Source organism: Oryctolagus cuniculus, chromosome 9 (genome assembly GCF_964237555.1).
Source record: "Oryctolagus cuniculus chromosome 9, mOryCun1.1, whole genome shotgun sequence".
Taxonomy (NCBI): Eukaryota; Metazoa; Chordata; class Mammalia; order Lagomorpha; family Leporidae; genus Oryctolagus; species Oryctolagus cuniculus.
This window is the reverse complement of record NC_091440.1, coordinates 38,375,805-38,397,177: the sequence shown is the minus strand read 5'-3', so window position 1 is coordinate 38,397,177 and position 21,373 is coordinate 38,375,805. Positions and strand designations below refer to the sequence as shown.

Here is a 21,373-nt window from a genome sequence, read left to right as displayed (position 1 = left end):
CTGATGAACATAGGCACATGGGAGACCAGGAGGAAGCACCTGGCTCCTGGCTTTGGATCGGCACAGCGCCGGCCATAGTGGCCATTTGAGGGGTGAACCAATGGAAGGAAGACCTTTCTCTCTGTCTCTCTCTCTCTCACTAACTCTGCCTGTAAAAAAAAAAAAAAAAAAAAAAAAAAGAAAGAAAGAAAAGAAAGAAAGATCATTTACAGCCATTGTGGAAGACAATATGGAGATACCTCAGAAATCCGTATATAGACCTACCATATGACCTAGCCATCCCACTCCTGGGAATTTACTCAAAGGAAATGAAATAAGCATATGAAAGAGTTATCTGTATCCTCATGTTTACTGAAGCTCAATTCACAATAGGTAATATTTGGAATCAACTCAGATGTCCATCAACTGAAGAATGGATAAAGAAATTATGGTATATGTACACCATAGAATATTACATAGTGGTTAAAAAATGAAACAAAAAGTGTCATTTGCAACAAAATGGATGCAACTGGAAAATATTATACTTAGTGAAATAATCAAGCCCCCAAAATACAAATACCATATGCTCTCCCTAATCTCTTATAACTAATACAGTACCTGAAAGATAATCTATAGTAGTGAAATTGGCACTTTGAGATGCAATGATTTTGAACAGTCCTTGTCTTGACTGTTAAGGAACAGTTTTCTTTTCTTTTATACTATTTGTTGATTGATCTCTTTACTTAAAATAGGGTTAATTTTTCTGTATAGAGTTAATTGAAAAACAGGTGTTAGTAAAAACATAGGAATAGGAATAGGAGCAGGAGGGAGGGTAGGGTGGGAAGAATCATTATGTTTCTAAAGTATGTATGAAGTGCATGAGTTTATATTCCTTAACTAAAAGGTTCCTAGGTAAAAAATATTTGATAGGTTTAAGTAATAGAGAAACTATACTAAAGCTTTGACAGTAAATAAGTATAAGATTTGGACATTGACCTGAGATCTCCAATCAGTTTTCTCTTCTTCTTTAAGCAAACTTATGGACCAACAGACTGCATAAGGAGAAAAAAAACCCTGCAGGATCATTTTGTACCTTCATATCATATAGAACAGACCCAAAGCAGCATATGCACTTAAGAAAAAATATTAAGTTGCATCTGAAAATTTAAGCTTACTCCAAATGAAAGTCATTTTCTCCATGATGAACACCATTTCTGGAAATACATTTATTTGTTTAAAATGTCATATTAGACTTTTCCTATGTCAGTGAAAATTATTTTGGACATACAGACATAGAGACTTATATAAAATGACACAAAGTGAGTGGGTCTCAAGGAAATGGTATCATTATGTTGAAGAGATATCTGAATACACCTGTTTATTGCAACACTATTCACAATAGCCAGGACATAGAATCATTCTAAGTGTTCATCAACAGCAAATGGGTAAAGAAAATGAGGTATATATACACAATGGAATATGAGTACCAGGCATTTATAAAAAGAATGGAATCTTGTTGGCTGAGGCAACATCGATGAATCTAAGGACATGATGCTCACTTAAATAATCCAGGCACAGAAAAACAAATGCTGTATGATCTCATTCAAACATGGAATCTGAAATACTGAGCTCATAGAAGGACAGTAGGATAATGAATACCAGAGACTTAGAAGGGTATTGGAGAGGACCAATGAGAACAGTTAAAAGGTCCAGAGTCACAGCTAGTTAGGAGAAGTAAGCTTTGGTATACTATTACACAGAGCTGTGGTTATATTTAGCAAGATTGTATCATATATGATGTTTCAAAATTGCAGAAAGGGCCTTCAATGTTCTCATTATAAAGTAGCACTAAGATAAAGACAGATCCAGAGAGAACAAGCTAGTTACCATCCATTGCTTCACTCTCAAATACCTGCCACAACTCACACTGAGTTGAGGCCAGATCCAGGAGCCAAGAATGCAACCCAGGTCTCCTTCCTGGGTGGCAGGAACACAGCTAGTGGAGTTAACTACCACTGCTTCTCAGAATCTGTGATCAGGAAGCTGGAATCAGGAGTCAGACATAAGTATCGAATTCAAGCATACCAATGTCTTTACTGGTATGCCAAAGTCATCACAAACATGTATCAAAACTCATACACTGCCCCAGAAATACGTAAAATTATTATGTGCTAATATAAAAAGAAAAGAGAAGTTAACTTTCTTCTCATGTAAAAGGAGTCTAGATATGGGTAAGTCAAATATAGTATGATGGTATGAATAATGTCAGGGATACAGGCCCTTGGATCATATTCCCCAACTCCCAAATATACCAAGTATATCCTCTCTTCCTCATGATGTTCCAGAAGCTTCTTGCCTCCATGAACTTGGTGGCCAGAATCTAGCTAGAAAAGAAGGTGAAGTTCAAGCAACAAAGAACTCCTGCCAGTGGAGTCAGCTCTTTTTACAAAGCTGTCCTGGAAGCCTCACCAGTGATTTCCATTTACATCTTTTAATACTTTTTAACATTTAAAAGAGAGACATAGAGAAAGACAGAGACTGAGACACAGACATCTCCTGTCCACTGGATCCCTCTCCAAATGTCCACAAGCGCTGTGGCTGGTCCAGGCTGAAGCTGGGAGCCAGGAACTCAATCCAAGTCTTCCTCATGGGTGGCTGGAGCCCAACTACTTGAGCCATCTCCTGTTGCCTCCTAGGGTGTACATCAGCAGGAAACTGGAATTGGGAACAGCATCAGGCCTCAACCCCGATACTCCAATTTGGGATGAAGCCTTTTCAAGCTACATCTTAATCACTACACTAAACACTTGCTCCCATTGACATCTTATTGGCCAGAATTATATTCCTCGACAGTCCTCACTGCCAGGAGTCAGAATGTATTTTATTTTTTGCAGCACATATTAGCATCAAAAACAAAAATCAAGATTTTAAAGAACGTTGGTTTATTGTTGTCCTTAACTTCTAATGAACTACTTATAATTACTCTTGTCGAATAAATTGTTTTCTACCTGGGACTTATTTTATATTTCTTCCAATTTACTATCTGAAGAATAGACACTCAATTTTTATCAGTATTTGTATAATAGGTAAATGCTTATATAAGATTAAGACTTACAACATATTCCTCTGGTTGAAATTCTTGCCATAGTAATTCTCTTGAATTCTCATCAAAAAGATAAAATATTTGGGATGATGGTACAGCAAATCTTTTTTTTCAACTTTTATTTAATAAATATAAATTTCCAAAGTACAACTTTTTGAATTATAGCGGCTTTTCCCCCCATAACCTCCCTCCCACCTACAACCATCCCATCTACCACTCCCATCCCATTCATCAAGATTCATTTTTAATTATCTTTATATACAGAAGATCAACTTAGTATATACTAAGGAAAGATTTCAACAGATTGCACCCACACAGACACACAAAGTATAGAGTAGTTTGAGTAGTAGTTTTACCATTAATTCTCATAGTACAACACATTAAGGACAGAGATCCTACATGGAGATTAGGTACACAGTGACTCGATTTGTTGATTTAACAATTGACACTCTTATTGATGACATCAGTAATCACCTAAGCCTCTTGTCATGAGCTTCCAATGCTATGGAAGCCTCTTGAGTTCACAAACTCTGATCTTATTTAGACAAGGCCATAGTCAAAGTGGAAGTTCTCTCCTCCCTTCAGAGAAAGGTACCTCCTTCTTTGAAGGCCCATTCTTTCTGCTGGGCTCTCACTCACAGAGATCTTTCATTTAGGTCTTTTTTCTTTTTTGCCAGAGTGTCTTGGCTTTCCATGCCTGAAATACTATAATGGGCTTTTTTAGCCAGATCTGAATACCTTAAGGGCTGATTCTGAGGCCAGAGTGCTGTTTAGGGCATTTACCGTTCTATGAGTCTGCTGTGTATCCTGCTTCCCATGCAGGATCATTCTCTCCTTTTTTAATTCTATCAGTTATTATTTGCAGACACTTGCAGCAAATCTTGAAAAGAAGTGTATAGATTGAAAATCCACAGTGCTTTTGAGTCATGCTTAAATGTTCTAAGTTGTTGTATGACAGTTACCATGATAAACTGTTTGAGAAGAGAATATGTGTACACTTGAGATCCTTAAGATACAACTGCAGACATTAGGGATGAAGCTCTGACAGGGAAAACCAGAGTCAGATTGATGTAGGAAAGGACTTGAGCTGAAAACTGTGGAGTACCTAGAGAATGTCAGCACAAAGGCTTGGAAGAAACAAAAATGTATTGTTTACCTGCCAGGGAGGCAAAAATGGAGGAGATTTTGAAAAATAGAATCATAAATACTTAGAATTATTTTATGTGTTTAGAAGGGAGAGTATGTGATTTGAAGAATATTGTCAAGTTGAGTTCAGGCAACTGGAGGAGCAAAATTTTCCTGAAGCCCAAATAGGGGTGATATGTAGTTAGAAAAGATCCTGATGGGGCTGGCACCACGGCTCACTTGGATAATCCTCCACCTGCAGCACTGGCATCCCATATGGGCGCCGGGTTCTCGTCCTGGTTGCTCCTCTTCCAGTCCAGCTCTCTGCTGTGGCCCGGGAAGGCAGTGGAGGATGGCCCAAATGCTTGGGCACCTGCACCCGCATGGGAGACCAGGAGGAAGCACCTGGCTCCCAGCTTCAGACTGGTGCAGCGCACTGGCTCTAGTGGCCATTTGCGGGGTGAACCAATGGAAGGAAGACCTTTCTCTCAGTCTTTCTCTCTCACTGTCTAACTCTGCCTGTCAAAAAAAAAAAAAAAAAAAAAAAAAGATCCTGATGTACCAGGTATCTGGATTTCTGAGTGAGATAAACCAAGCTGTGGTCCAGAAATAGAAGTAAAAGTGAATTTTAAAAGGCTAGGCAAATTATAAAGTTTAGGACTTAAAGAAACACTACAGCTGAGCATTACTTGAAAATAAATTAAGCAAACTGGGTCAAATGAGCCTGGGAAGCCACAAATGCACAGGCTTTTTTTCCTTTGGAAGGGCTGCGCTCTGCTGATATTTTTTTTTAACTAGTGCTCATTTTAGTTTTTTCTTTCCTGTTTGGAAAAATCTACAGATAGACATAATCACTAGGTAGTCATTACAAAATTCCTTATTTTGTGGCATCTAGTTATGATGCAACTGGAGAAACAATGCCAGATTTTGTTTGTTTGAAAAATGAGAATATTTGAAGTTTATTAAATATGAAAATATGATTCTCTAAGCTGTAAATAATACAGTAATATCCCTTCTACTTTCCATAGAAGCAATTTATATTCTTTTTCCTTAGGCTCATTTTTTCCTTAGTAAGTGTATCTGTGCTGCCTTGAAAAGTGATTAGAATTGACTTAGCGGTAATCTATTTCTGTAACACAGTTTTGATATCCGACTTTTTTCTTGATCATGTACAAATCTTTTTTCCATATTTGTGAAATTTTCCCTTTATGTCAGACCTTCACAGTGACTGAGTCCACACTCTAACAGAATTGTGCCTAGTATTTCTTAGAAACCTACCCTTCAGTGTTCAGCCAAAGTACAATAATAACGATAATGATTATAGTAAACCTGAATGGGTTATGTAAATGCAAAAGTTTACTCCCCCTGAAACTTAAAAGTGGACTTGGAATATCTTTTGACCTCTCAGGGAGCTGATAAATTGCTTTCATACTCACAGCTTTCAGGGAAAAGCCAAGATCACCCGAAGGATTTCAAATATTGCTTGGGTTATGTAACGTATGGCAGCTGGTGGGTTGAAGATGAATTCCCCGCCCTAATTCTTATTGAATTACATTTGGGCAATAAAGAATAAATTCTAGGTATTATTTTCATGGGATGAAATGACTATTAACTCTAATATAAATTTATACACAAAATGTAAACCTATACTGATCAACATTACAGTCTAATTAAAAATATGAGACTGGATCTGAACTTAGATTCTAAAGTCTGCTTCATGTTGGCATATACCCAAAATCTTCTTAATTTGTTGAAAATCGATTCTTTAGTAAAGTCCTCCAAGGAATGTGATTGTACCACCTCCTCCTTTATCCAATACCAATGTTTACAAACCTACTTGTAAGGAAATACTTTCTTATATTTAACCTAAGTCCCTGTGTGGAAGCTTAAGCCTACTACTTCCTCTGCTAGCTTTGGTGAAGATGTGATGCAGCTGCCACTTCCAGATGGTCCTTAAAAAAAGACCCGAGGTTTATTTACATATAATCAGCTCATATATCCCCTCTCTCTATCCCTATCAACAAGAGAAAAATGTTGCAGTGCCTCCTCTTGCATTCCTTATTCCCGCTAAGGTTGCACATTACCATTTTATTCTATCTTACTACTTAAATCTTTCTGCTTGTCCCTAATTATTTCCTTATGACCAGTTTCTAGAAGTGTGAAATTCCTGGGTCAAAAGGTAAGCACATTTAAAATCTTTAATTCATGTTGCCAGCTTATTCTTGACAAAAATTCTACTTCTTTATACGTAACTCATGCTGTGTTATATGTAACTTTTAGCAATGTTGTATGTTACTTTGTCAATTTGATATCATTTTAATTTTCAATTATTATTACTGAGATTGAATTTTTTACATATACAATGTCAATTTTTCTGTGTAAGAATTTTCTTTTTCATTCCTTTGTCCATATTTAAATTAGTATTTCTCTTACATGTAATAGTTTTTTATGGAAAAGAAATTATGCTTTGTTCAGCACATGTTACTAATATAATTTTTCCATGTGTTACTTGCATTTTCATTCTATTTGTCAAATTTGGAACAAGCAGATGTTTTAAATGTTTATGCAGAAAAATTGGTTATCAGTACCTTGAGTGTCTTAGTTAAAGAACCTGGTTACACTCCAAGAATATGTAAATATTCACCTATTCTCTCTATCTTAGTACTTTCATAGTTTCAGTGAAGAAAGGTGAGGCACTAAGAAAATAACACTTATATAGAGAGCTAATAGACACTTGCAATTTTCATTTTTTCTTTTGAATTTTTCTTGCATAATTCTAATTATTGTAGCTTAAAACATATTTAAAATGAACTTGAAAAAATTCCTTTCTACCACTCTTCCTCAACACATTTTTTTTGCCTCTTTTTCAGCATTTTCTGCTGTATGGAAACTTCAATATAACAAGTTTAGAAAAAATTCACTGCTTTTGATTTTTGAACAAATTATATTATTTCAAATAAGAAGTGGAATCTGCATAACACCATCTTCCAATAAATCAAGCCTTATTTAAAATTCTTCAGTAAAGTTTTCTAATCTACCACATTTAACTTCAGTACATTTCTTAAGTTTATTCATCAGTTTTAAGATAACTCAATATGTATCTTTATTTTAGTGTTGCAAAAATTATTTTTCTTCAATAAAACATCATGTGGATGACTTCTGTTTTTCTAGTCCCTTGCTTGCTTGCTCTTCATACACACATAACTACCTAGTTTTGAGCAAAAAGCAAGGTCTTTGCTTTGGACATTTCCGTATTTGAAACTTGTTTCAATGACATATAATGCTGTGAATATTTATTTAACCTATTTGAGACTCACTTTCTTTAATGATATAATATTAATAATCCCTCATAGGGCTTTTGTGGAGATTTAATGAAGTAAGTTATGGAGGATATAGCACAAAATAGTCATTCAACACATTTTTATTTCTTAGTTTTGTAGTGATTTATGTTTTCCTTTTGGCACTGCAGTCTGTATTGAACGTTCCCAGGGCAGATTCACTGCAACATGAAAAGGAGATGACATTTCTACTTCATGCCTAAAGCCTTTTGGCCCTCAGAGCCTTCACATTTTATTTTGCTTTTCATTTTCTCAGTCTTATATAAATTGCTTCTCTCTAAATCATCCTGAAGTGTTAACAAATAATATCCTGAGCTGTTTGTGATAGAAGGTAACTTCTAAACATAGACATTTCAAAGGTCTCTATTGAGCCACTTCATTGAAATGTTTCTGGTTCCACTAATTAGGAGAATTAAGGACATTTCCCCCCAAAAGATTTCACCATCCTACTGTCATCTGAGGTAGCATCCATATCTATAAGATACAAACACCAACCATTTGATGAACAAAACAAGGTTTGTAGCAGGGTTAGGGAGCTTGGGGTCTCAACTATGCACAGGTAAGGAAGTATTCATCTTAGTTAACCCAAGTAGTCTGACTCAGCCAAACTCATCTTTCCATTTTCATTCTTTTCTGATTTGCTTCCTCTCTGTAATTCAGATGAGTCATTTGTTCTCATGGTTTTATCTTTAACTCCTGGTATGAGGGTGAAACAATTCTGTTTTGCTCCCAAAAACTGATGAATGGAGAAGCAGAATCCCTTTGTATCTGGGAAATAAAACCCATTCTAAAAATTACAGGTGGACACTGCTCTCTCCTGATTTGGCTTCCGCTTCTGGATCACACCTGTGGCAGAGCCCTTGATGGACTTCTGGTGCGTTTCCCAGTGTACGCTCCTCAGTGAAGCTTCATCTGTTCCTGTCTCAGGACCTGCCAGCAGTTTGATGGCCTTGGCATCGCCAGTCTCATTACGGCTGTCCTCTTGCTCTCTATTCTCATTACTATAAAATGATAATACATATCTTCATGTTATCATCCACAGCATGGATCTCTGGAGGCCACTGGATCTCTATACTTTTTCTTTCGCTATTATCATCTCTCTCGAATTCTGGTGATCCAAATATTTATCTAGTGGACTTATATGAATCTTAATATGGTCATGTCATGTGAGGGAATTTCAAACAGTTCATGGACTTTGGAGCTGAAATATCAGTTTATTTTGATGCCAAAAAACTGAAATCCATGCATCTTTTTCATAATATGCATTTCACATGACCTTTTAAAAATCTCTTCATAAATACAATTTCAGTTTTTCACACCAAAATAGATTTATCTTTTAATTCCATTTTCCCATTAACTTTCTGAAGTACCTACCATATGATCATGCTCTTGAAGTTTTCTCAGTCTATCCAATAGGATGCAGTCCCTCTGTCATCCACAGTCTCATAATTCTCTTTACCTCTTACCTGGTAGTCATGGTATCCTACCTTGTATTATGCTAACGATATACCCATTAGTAGGCTATGTACCAAGAATACAAAAAGTAAAAAGAGTAGCTACTGTCAGGGATACCGGGGTGGGTAGAGAAGCACATAAAATAGTTCTAGAGACAGGAATTTGGCATAGCAGTTAAGATGCTTCTTGGGACTCTCATGACCCATACTGGAGTGTCTGGGTTTTAGTCCTATCTCTACTTCTGATTCCAACCCCCTCCTAGTATAGGTGATGGTTCAAATAGCTGGGTCCCTGCCACCCATGTGGGAGAGCTGGACTGAGTTCCTCATTCCTAGCTATGGCTGGGCCAGCCCTGCCCATTGCAGGTGTTTGGGGAGTAAATCATCCCATGGAAACTCTCTTCTGCCTTTCCAGTGAATACAATGCATAGTAAATTTTTAAAAAAATATAAAATAACTCAGAGCACTTCACTGAAACAAACATGGCCAGGGGATAGACTCTCAAAGCAGTACAGATTGTTCTTAGAGCCCCTTAAAATGAGCTCTGTAGCACTCTCACCTCCCCTTCCCCGGGATGAAAACTCAGTAAGGACCTATGACATCTTAATTTCATTCTTGGTTAGCAATGCCAATGTCCTGTCCCACTGAGTATCACAACTTGAGTCACAAAGTCCAGTTAAGGCATCTATTGTTGCCACTGAGACTAGTAATCTGGTGAGACTGCTGACTTACCTCTGATGGGATTATTTGTACTTTGGGTAGCTTTCTAGACCAGGACGTGAGGTGACCCTAGACAACTGCTCCTTTACTCATTAGGCCATATTTGGCCCAAATGGAAACTTTCACGCATTTATTGCCTTCTCTTTCCCATTCGTCATCCCACCTAAATTACTCGTCTACATAGCTGTCCCAACTCAGCAAAAACTTCCTTTCACTCTTCCACAAAGAGACCTGCCAGTTCACCTCTTATATTTCAGGTTTTCCAAGCAAGAATCAAAGCACCAGCCCACTGTATACCCCAAACAGCCAAGGACAGACATTAAATCCTTCCAGTTGTCCTTTAAAACCCATCTTTATTTATTTTTTTGAAGATTTATTTATTTACTTGAAAGAGTTAGAGTTAGAGAGAGAGAGAGAGAGAGAGAGAACTTTCATCTGTTGATTCACTCCTCAGATGCCTGCAATGGCTAGGGCTAAGCCAGGCCATAGCCAGGAGCCAGGAGCCAGGAGCTTCATCCAGGTTTCCCACATGGGTGGCAGGGGCCCAAACACCTCGGCCATCTTCTGTTGCTTTTCCCAGGAGGGAGCTGGACTGGAAGTACAGCAGCCAAAACACAAACCGGTGCTCTAAATGGGAGGTTGGCATCTCAGGTGGCAGCTTTACCCACCGTGTTACAATGCCTTGTCTTTAGACTTGAAACAGTGGGTGGGTATCAGATCTTCCTCTAATATCTATAACCTCAAATTCTCCATCTCCACTCACTTTTTTCATTTGTAAAGGTGTGTTCTCATCTCAGGGCCTATAAAATTAACTTTCTGCCATGCTAGTTTTTTCAAACCTCAAATCTCATTTTTAAATGGAACACTTGTTATTTTTTGTGCTTTAGCCAAAACAGAGAGAACATTTCATGTAATACCCAGTTCCATAATCCAATTATAGGGTCACTATTAAGAAGGAATGCTCATTTCCTGGCTTCTCTTGTTTCTATAGGGGGTAGATAATTTCACCTGCCTTCTCTAGAAAGAGGTGATCCATCTTTCTCCATTGCTGCTTAAATAGCACTGACAGCATAAACTCTGGAGAAACTGGAGGCAGCCCATGCCCTTTGGGCTATATTCTATGCATAAATGGGTCAGGGTAGTCTGGCTAACCAGGTTCTAGACTCACTTTATTCATATTCTTGGACATCCCTGTAATTAAAATTCCATGAGGAATACATTGGCTCATGTGTTGTGCTTAGAGCCTTGGCTAGATTCCTGAATGAAAGAAATGTTAACTAACTTGTCAGACTAAACCTTCAGAATGAGACACATTTTAACTTTTGGCAAGTAAGAAAAAAAATTCTGCAGAATAATTCAATATCTTTCATAATAGTCAGATATAAATGAGAATTTTGCTGGCTGTTTTTAGTCAAAAGTCTCTCTAAGGAATACAATTAAAACACTGAACTTAATTTAGCACATTAAGCACAGTAATGGGAACATCAGGTCTGGAAGCATGAAGAAAAGGTAGAAGACATTCCGGTATGAATTTGGCTGTAACCAAAACATGTGGTACCTAAAAATACATCCTTGGACTGTTCCATATTGGGCTCCATAAACAGCATGGAATACATACTGAACAGTGCCAAATGTTGATAAGGTAGGTGGGTCTGAGATTTTTAGAGACCCTCAAATTCCATGTTGAAGAGCTGAGACTTATTTTCATGGACAAAGATGATATAAGGCGTGGACAAATGAATGGGAAGAGATGAAAGTTGCTGAAAGCTATGAGATGTGTTAGGACATTATCCTAAGCACACAACACCTGAAGTACTGAATGCCTTGGGTCTGGACAGGAAGATTTTGGTTGTAATGATTTTTTGCTACTAGCTATTGTGAGATGTCCCAAGAGTTGAAAACAGGTATGAAAATATTTCTTTTAAAATTTATCCTATTAGGTTGGCATGCATATTAGTAATTGTCATCATTTATAAAATTCCTACTATGTATCAGATATATCACAGTTAATTATGAAATCAACCCTGCAAGTCAGTCTCACAGGTGCTCAGAGAAGTTAAGAAACTTGCCCACGTTTCTAAAACCATAATGGCAATGTGATGTGGTCTAATGTTCTTTCTAGTTAAAAGAGTCTGTTGATCTGCCTTATCCCTTCTACCCTTAACATCAATGTCCCTGAAGCCAATCAAAACACTAAATTCAAATGTGTTCCTGAACTGATGATAAAAAGTGTGGTTGGTGAAGTGAGTTTACCTTGTTTTCCACTTTGCCTGAAAGTGGTAAATAAATACACATCCTGGAAATTTACAAGTCTGTGCAGAGATCATGTCTTATGGAAGTGAAAAGTATACAGCTTTGCGTCTAATACTGGAGGCCAAAGAGACACTGTGGGAAAAGCCATCTTATGGTCAACCATGGTCTCTGGCCATATTTCCTATCTATTTTTCCAGAAGTTGGTGTAGTGTCTGGGATCAGACCCAACAGTGAGAGAACCTTTGATTTGCAGCCATCTTGCAAGAATCATAGGGAAGACCATATCATAAACACTCCTATCTACCCCTTTGCCTGATAGCTCTTTGAAAAAATAAATCTAGGATATGTTGAACCACTCTCACATTTTGGGCCAAATACTGCACACACACACACACACAAAAAAAAAAAAACAAGAAAAAAAGGCAAAAATAAATAAATTAGAGAGGATATTAGCTTTCACTACTTATGATATGGGTGGTACTTTCTCCTATGACTAATTTATCATGAGGTAAAATCTTTTCATAATGCATTACAAATTGGTCATTATGCTGCTTCTAGACTTCTGCCACCCACGGTCTTGTATGTCTGCTTTCTTGTGTTTTATTTTTATCTCCATTTTCTCTATTATTTTAACCTTTACTTAAGAAGGCTTTTTAAATTTTTTTCCTATTTTTTAAGGAAGTGTTGTCTCGAGAAGCCCATACACTGTGTCTACACTTCATGTTCTGTGGAAATTTCACTTGCTGAGAATGTTTTTCCCTCCATGCTGGGACGATGAAGAGGATCTACTGCGACTGCCATCAGAGGTAAAGGGGATTATTCCTGCCTCTTTCTTCCTTAAAACCTTGAGAAGATAAGAATTAAGACCCTTAGAATGTTCCAGTATTTTGGCATGACAATTGGCAGATAAAAGACATTTAAAACATTGGATACGATATAGTCATTAATCAAACAAATCAGTTATTGCCATGGATCAACAAGAATAAAGTACTAGGGTATATTTTTCTTTCCTATATTTAAACTATAGATACATTTAAAATTAGCTAGAATCTAGGTTTAGAAGCAGACAAGTATTTTCTTCTGTCAAGGTAATGGAATAAGGCTATAAAATGAATAGTGTCAAAATATGTACAAATTCTGGGAGCTCATAAAAATCAATTTTTGATCTATGTGCTTGGTTACAAGACATTCTCCATTTTGGAAGATTGTTGCAATCTTCTTGGTGGGTAAAGGAAAATATTTCTTCTGCACAATAATTCAATATCTCTCACAACAGTTCGAAATAAATGGAAACTTCGTTGACATTTTCTTCAGGTAGATGTAAAATTGTTCTCACTAAACATTGCCAGCTTTTGCAACTGAGAGATTTCCTTGAAAATTCTTGTCAGGAAGGGCTGGCGCCCTTTTGCCTTTACAAATAATATCCTTTCCCTACATCCACCTTCAGGAGCGCAGCCACTGAACACCTGGGACCATCTCAAAGTTCAGCTCAGTCAACCTTAGTAAGGTCAGTCAATTACCTGAGGAGGCTGGTGGACGGCTTGGGTGGGACCCGCAATTCGACCACAGCCCTAGCATGGATGGCTCAGTTTCTAGTAGTAACAAACTCAAAGCTTTTCTGTGGGACAGTTTTGTAATTAAATGTTAAAATAAAAGTGTTTTTTCTGTGAAGGAGCACACTTTTCTTTCCAAATCCTAATTTAATATTCATCTTCAGAGCTCACAGCTTAGTAGATAACTCAGTCTTAAGATTCTGCACCCTTGAGAAGATGGTATGTGATGAAGATAATGTCTGGGTTCCAAGACTTTAAATCCAGGCTCTTTACCACATGTGTGACTATGGATCTTGGCAGTGGGATGGAGGTTCTCCCTCGGTGTTACTATTACACACTATCATCAGTGTTCTCTGAATTCACTCTATAGAGGGTGAGACTGGGAGACTGAAACATGTTAATGGTCTGAAGCTCCCTCAGGCTACAGGTTGATGATGTTAAGATGTCTGCACACTAGACAGGCCACAGAGTAATGAAGGTAGCCCCTCTGGGAGGCAGTGTGACGGAAATTCAAATCTATAGGTGACTACCCAACAGCAGGTACAGAAAAGGAAATATTGCGTTATTAACTTCGAGTAAACCAAAGAATAGACATGAACCAAAGAACCAAAAGTGAACAGAAAGAATAATGATACAGAGATAGTTCTCAGAGGCTGCAGATCTCCATTACAGCTCCAGTTCTGTCACTGAATGTTGTGTGACTTAGGGAAAGGCACTTAACTTCTCTGGATCTCAATTTCTACCCCATCCCCAAAATGTAAAATTTCACATCACCCCAGTTAGAATGGCCATCATCCAAAAATCGAGAAACAATACATGCTGGCGAAAATGTGGGGGAAAATGTACCCTAATTCATTGTTGGTGGGAATGCAAATTAGTACAGCCACTGTGGAAGACAGTATGGGGATTCCTCAGAGATCTGAAAATAGATCTACCATATGACCCGGCCATCCCACTCCTGGGAACTTACCACAATGAAATGAAATCAGCAGATGAAAGAGTTATCTGTACTCGCATGTTCATTGCAGCACAATTCACCATAGCTAACATACGGAATCAGTGCAGATGTCCATCAACTGATGACTGGATAAAAAAATGTGGTGTATATAACATTGTGAACTATTACTCAGCAATTAAAAAAGAAGGAAATCCTGTCTCTCGCAATGAACCAGAAGCAACTAGAAACCATCATGCTTAGTGAAATAAGCCAGTCTCAAAAAGGACAAATAGTACATGTGTTTTATGATTCAGCACTTGTTTATACTCATGTGAACTGTGGTCTTCCTATTTTTAACTTATTGAATATTATGATTAGTAGCAAATTAAGCGTGTGAATATAGAGTAGATTAAAAGTATGTCTTTGCAAAAACTGATGGAGAGGAAGGAGATAGGGGCATGGGGAGCAGGGGAGTGAGGGAAGTGTGGTTGTCTTCTTGGAGCTGTACTTATGGAATGCATACAAACTGTTCTCTTTATATTAATAAAATGTTTTTTAAAATTTCCCCCTGTACATGTTTTGACTATATGATTCATGAGGTGTTTCATAATTCTAACCTATTAGTGTTCTATTTTTCCCAACTCATTTTGTTTTTCTATGAGTTGATAGGTTTTATTACAGCAAAATCCAAATGTATCTTGAGGCTTGATGACATGCTGTAAGGATTTAGCAAGATATTGCTTAATGGGATACACAGCAGACTCATAGCATGGCAGATGTCCTAAACAATACTCCGGCCTCAGAATCAGCCCTTAAGGCATTTGGATCTGGCTAAAAAAGCCCATGAGAGTTTCTCAGGCATGGAAAGCCAAGACACTCTGGCAAAAAAAAAAAAAAAAAAAAAAAAAAAAAAAAAAAAAAACAAAACCTAAATGAAAAATGAAAGATCTCTGTGAGTGAGATCCCAGTGGAAAGAATGGGCCATCAAAGAAGAAGGTACCTTTCTCTGAAGGGAGGAGAGAACTTCCACTTTGACTATGGCCTTGTCTAAGTAAGATCTGAGTTGGCGAACTCAAGAGGCTTCGATAGCCTTGGCAGCTCATGACAAGAGGCTTAGGTGATTACTGAAGTCATCAATAAGAGTGTCAATTGTTAAATCAACAATGGGAGTCACTGTGCACCTACTCCCCGTGTAGGATCTCTGTCCTTAATGTGTTGTACTATGCAAATTAATGGTAAAACTACTACTCAAACAGTACTCTATACTTTGTGAGTCTGTGTGGGTGCAGTCTGTTGAAATCTTTCCTTAGTATATACTAAGTTGCTCTTCTGTATATAAAGATATTTGAAAATGAATCGTGATGAAGAATGGGATGGGAGAGGGAGTGGGAGATGGGATGGTTGCGGGTGGGACGGAGGATGGGGGGAAAAGCTGCTATAATCCAAAAGTTGTACTTTGGAAATTTATATTTATTAAATAAAAGTTGAAAAAAAAAAGATGTTGCTTAAAGAGTGGCCAAATACGGGACAAGTATTTAGCCTCATATTCAGGACACTGATTAAGATGCTGTGTTCCACGTCAGAGTGCCCAGCTGCAGCTCCTGACTCTGGCTTCCTGCTGATGCAGATCATGGAAGGCAGTGACGACGGCTCAAGTGATTGTGTTTCTGCCACTCATGTGGGAGATCTGGGTTGAGTTCCTGACTCTCAGCTTTGGCCTGGCCCAACCCCAAGCACTGCAAGCAACTGTGAAACTCCGCAGTGATCCAACAGGTGGTAATGCGCGCTCTCTCTCTCTCTCTCTCTCTCTCTCTCTCTATTTCTCTGTGTGTGTCTCCCTGTGTTTCTCTCACATTTTAAAAAATTAAAAAAAACCAGCCACACAAAAATCTAAAAATTTTTAAAAATGAACTTTATAAATGAATGACTGTTAAAAATGAACAATATGTTTATTGGTTCCAGACCTCTGGAGAAACCAGAGGAAGTGTAGAGTGCAACTTACACACAAATACAAAATCCTTTCGGTGCCGATCATCTGAACCAGTTAGCAAAAGTCTTCCAAAAATTCAAGGCTGTATTGGTTTAATGCATACTATCTCTTTTCAATGCTTACTTCATGAATATTCTAATGTACTTAAGATGCTTTCCTTTGCTTATCAAAACAAGTAGGAAGACCTTATTGGCATAATCTAAAACTTTGGTGAAACCCCTCATGCAACCCTTAGGTGCTGCAGATTAAGTCCCCTTTTTCAAAAAACAAATGTAAAATGTGGCAATGATGTTTGTAGATCACAGGACTCCCAGCATGGCAAATAAACTGTCCCACTCCGCTAAGGTCGTCCCTTTGTTGTAGGGCAGACATTCATTCTCATCTTGAAGGCAATCAGATTGCAAGGTTACTCTTCCATTTCCAATTATGGCATAGCAGAGTCAGAAGCCAAGGCTCTTTTCCTTCCAGCTGTGTCCAAGTTGCTCCTAGTTTCTGCTTTCAACTAAAAGTGGAGCCTGAGGGCTCTGAGCCTGGTGGACTATGGCAGATTTTGGTTAGGGAATAACACTGAAGGAAAGGTATGAGAGAGGGCATTCTGCCCCACTGACATGTTCTCAGTTCTCAAATATTCTGTGAGACTCTACATAATTTATTTAGACTTTGTCACAGAATGATGACAATATTCCTACTTAACCAACTGCCTATATTCTTTTTGCAAGTGTAAACATATTTCTTTCCACCCATTATGAATATAGCCTTTTGAGTAAGCATGAGCTTTCAGAAATGTGAGCTAATAAATTCCACTTTTATAGCCATGAGACCAGAGGTTTATGAAACTTCTCTCAGTCCATGAGGAGGAGGACAAGTAACTACATACATCCATCTTCATGGGGTTCATGGTTTTTCTTGTGGGCATGTGAAATCCACTTAGGACCCCTTATAATATTTTATAAGATAAAATGTGTGTAGCCAGCCATACCTTATTTTTTTCACCATGGAGAATTTGGCTTCTTGTTAATTGCATTTGCAGTCTCAAAGCTCTTTATGGAATCCTTTGTAAGTGATATTAATAGTAATGGTGGTCTTTTATTAATAATGCATAATAACAATAACTCTCATTAAAACATCAGTTAAGTGATTAGAGAAATGGATAGAGTTGTGGTTAGAAAATGGGCCTGTAGACATCAATACTACTAGAGCCATTTATTTCTTCCCTCATAAAAAAGAAATAAATATAATGGCCAACTAAGATCTTAATAAAATTCTGCCACAATTGTCTAATTGTAGACTGGTGTTTTCATTTGTGGAGTATCCTTGGTGGAACAGTGTGATGGGGCATCCCCAGGAGGAAGAATAGAAATCAAAGTATTTTTTGCACGACAATTCCTACATGCCCTGTGGTTTTCTTTAAATTTTCCCAGGTTGCAGTCACTGTCATTAACAAAAATGGGATCAGGGCCTGGTTTGGAGTCCTGATTTTGGTATGTGGTTCCAGGTGACTGTATGACAATGTCCCTGAGGCTCCGTTTTTCTAGTATGTGAAATGGGATGCATTTATTTGTTTTTTTAAAGATTTATTTATCTTTTTGAAAGAGTTAGAAGGAGAGAGAAAAAGAGAGGGAGAAAAAGAAAGGGGGAGGGGGAGGGGGAGGGAGAGGGGGAGGGGGGATGGGAGGAGGGGGAGGGGGAGAGGGAGAGGGAGAGGGAGAGGGAGAAGGAGAGGGATAATGCTCTGCATTATCTGAAGCCAATGCATCTTTCCTGCATCACACCTCTGCTCCAGCTGCTTCTCTCCAGCTTTGTGGCTTCCTTGTGCTGAAGTGCTGAAGATGTCTTCTTACACACAAGAACGCCTCTCACGCACATACAAGCCCAGGCCCAACCATCCCCCTTGCCCCATCTACTTCTCCAGATCACTTTCTATCTTCCAAAGGATAACTGAAGATAAAGGGGATTAGGACTTCATCTTCAAATCCTGAGTGTTTGCAACGGGGTCATGCTACTTGTTTCTTTCTTGCCTTTTTTCCCAAGAACAATTCTAGTATTTTTATTTATTGTCATTTTATTTGAAAGACAGAGGGACAGAGACAGAGAACTTACATCTGCTGATTTATTCTCCCAAATACCTGCAATAGTGAGGTCTACCAAATTGAAGCCAGAGCCCAGAATTCAATCCAAGTGTTTCAAGTGGGTGGCACGGATCCAACTACTTTACCCATCACCACTGCCTCCCAGTAGGAGCATTAGCAGGAAGCTGGAATTGGAAGCCAGTTCTTGAATTGAACCCATGCACTCCAATATGAGATATGGGAGTCCCAACAGCATCTTAACTGGTGTGACAAATGTCTGTTCCTCTCCTTTTTATAGCTTAAAACATTTTTAAAAAATCATTTAAGAGGTGGGGGAGAGGGGGAGGGGGATCAGGAGGGGGAGGTGGAGGGAGAGGGGGAGGAGGAGAGAGAGAGAGCGCACATTAGAGTGCTCCCATCCACTGGGTCACTCCCCAAATGCCAGCTATGCTTGTGGCTGGGCCAGGGCTGCGCTGAGCTGGGTTGGAGCTGGCGCCCAGAGCTGAGAATGCAATCCACTTCTTGAATGTGAGTGGCTGGAACCCAATTACTTGAGCCTTTCAGAGGTTATATTGGTGAAAGACTATAATTGGAAGCCAGAGCCTGAAGTAAACCCACATACTCCAGCGTGGGATTTGGGCATCCTAACCATTAGATCAAACGGTGGATCCTCTCCTTTCCTTTTCTCTTTTCCTTCTAAGTGGGTTCATCTCATTGAAATGGATGTGAGGTAATATACACAGAAAAGAAATGGAAATAAGTATAGGTACGTGAAAACTACAAAATGATTAAAACAAAGTAGGATGCCATTATTTACATAATATAAGATGTATGGAAGAGAAACAAGAAAATCTAGGCTAGGAAAGATACTGAAATTCATGATGCAGTTTTAAGAGCTTCCAGGCAGTCAAGACTGAAAGGGTAACAGTAAAAAAGTATTAAGTGGTGATACATTTTACTTAACTATTCATTCTTAGAAGGAAATTATCATATACATATTCATAGGTACATAAATTAGAAGGTAGGTAACACTTTCAATGTATTTTATTAAGGTAGAGATGTAGTCTTCATATGTATTTGTTAAACAGTTTTAAACATTAATAAAATACAAGCTGATCTCACTTATAAAGGAACTCCTAGGCTATTTGCATTTTTAAAGTGAACTCTCAATCCTAGGATTACTTACAAAATGAACATCAATGATATTAGGACATGGAAGCTGATTCTGTAAGCCGGAATATTTATTCTAACATTAATTTTCTGTATGTGTTTTGACTTTGCAAGTATATCTGCCCACTGTTTGGTTTCAGTAAGCATTCCATGAGTTTTACATCACTGTCTAGGGTATGGAACAGGGACTTTGAAATGGAGATACAGCCTTGGAGAGAATAGTTCAGAAATCATTTAAACCAAGGTATAGTTTTCATCTTAACTTCCCTTGGAAGGAACATGCTTCAGAATTAGTTCACGCATAGCTTCTCCAAAATATTTTGAAGTGAGCTTCATTAATCATTCCGTGGCTGTTTTCCTAGCCCTCTTGCCCAAGGTCTGATGAGCTTTAAATCCCTAGTGACACCTGCTGGGCACACCTCAGCTCCAGGCCACAGCCCATCCCTTGAATGTGCAAAGCTGCAGACGGGGAGGTAAGGGGCTGGCTACGGCCTGCCCCAGCTTGCAGCTTGTCTGCCCATTGCTCAGGCAGGTGACCTCTGCCTGCACAACTGTGTGCCAGTCTCTCCAGTACTCTCTCAGGTCAATGATTTCCAACCTGCCCAGGCCCCAGGAAACAAACAGGGATTAGAGAGACAGAGAGACAGACAGGAAGAAAGAGCTATCTAACGCCGTCCGCTAGCCCCCAGCCCCAAGTTACTAAGCTGCTTCTTTGTCTGAAAACTCGGAGGTGAAAGATGCTACTTGAGCCATATGTTTTGTTCAAGCACAAACCAAATTATGCTATACTTGCTTATATCTGAACATATTGGTTTATCTTCCATAGAGTTTAATTGATGCAAACTTGAACTTAAGAATGTTAGATTTGCAGGGAAAACACCATCCCTGTGATTTAGATTGCTATGTTTTTCTTTAAACAAAGCAAAGAGGAACAAGGCAGTTACATCCCTGCTTTGGTTTCTTTATTTCATATTCACCAAACATTACAAAAATAATGTTTAACCTCTGGTCATGTAACCTCTTGTGTCCTTTACTGGCCAATTGCAAAATTTCTTTCTGAGCCAAGACTTGCATCCTTGGACAGATCAACTTGTGCGCAAAGTCCACGTTAGCTGATCAAGCATGGCTTTGTTTGCACGTATTCACTGCTCATCCAGCACTGCATAAGTGGTTTTGCATATTAACTAAGTGCACAGTAACCTTCCTTTACCTCCTTGGAGCTCCACCCCCTTCCACCCAGCCTCGGGAAATCAACACTGTTACACGCCTAGGAAGCTGCCAAGAGGTTGCCATGGCAACTGTTCTGCTTTCAGCAGCTACTTTTCTGGTTTGAAGGGGGTTGGAGGGGAGAGGGAAAAAAATGAGAGAACTAGGTGGCTTTCTGATCAGAGTTCAGATAAAGAGGGTCACAGTAATTTGTGGGCACAGAATAAAATAACCCAATGTTTGGGAGGGTTAAGGCAAAAGAAGCAAACAGCCAGCTAAAAAGGAAAGTTCAGTGGAAGGCCAGTAATTAAATTATCTGGTAGTGGTCATAAGCTGAAGCATTTCAAATCTTTATCAGCCTATCTCCTCTGAGAGAGAGACTATTTTAGCCGTCTTTCCCCTTTGGTCCAGAGCTGAACAAAGATGATGAGTTTCGTGGGATTCCCAATGGCAGGGAAGCAACACAAGCGAGGAAA

At 38.6% G+C, this 21,373-nt stretch overlaps 1 long non-coding RNA gene across 1 annotated transcript; it reads left to right on the top strand.

Annotated features, from left to right (window-relative positions):
- Positions 1 to 6,233: 6,233 nt before the first annotated feature.
- Positions 6,234 to 16,644, top strand: LOC138843688 (uncharacterized). The gene is made up of 3 exons (XR_011378623.1): positions 6,234 to 6,386; positions 12,651 to 12,778; positions 16,046 to 16,644. It is a non-coding gene; the product is annotated as an uncharacterized lncRNA (long non-coding RNA).
- The last annotated feature ends 4,729 nt before the right edge of the window (positions 16,645 to 21,373 follow it).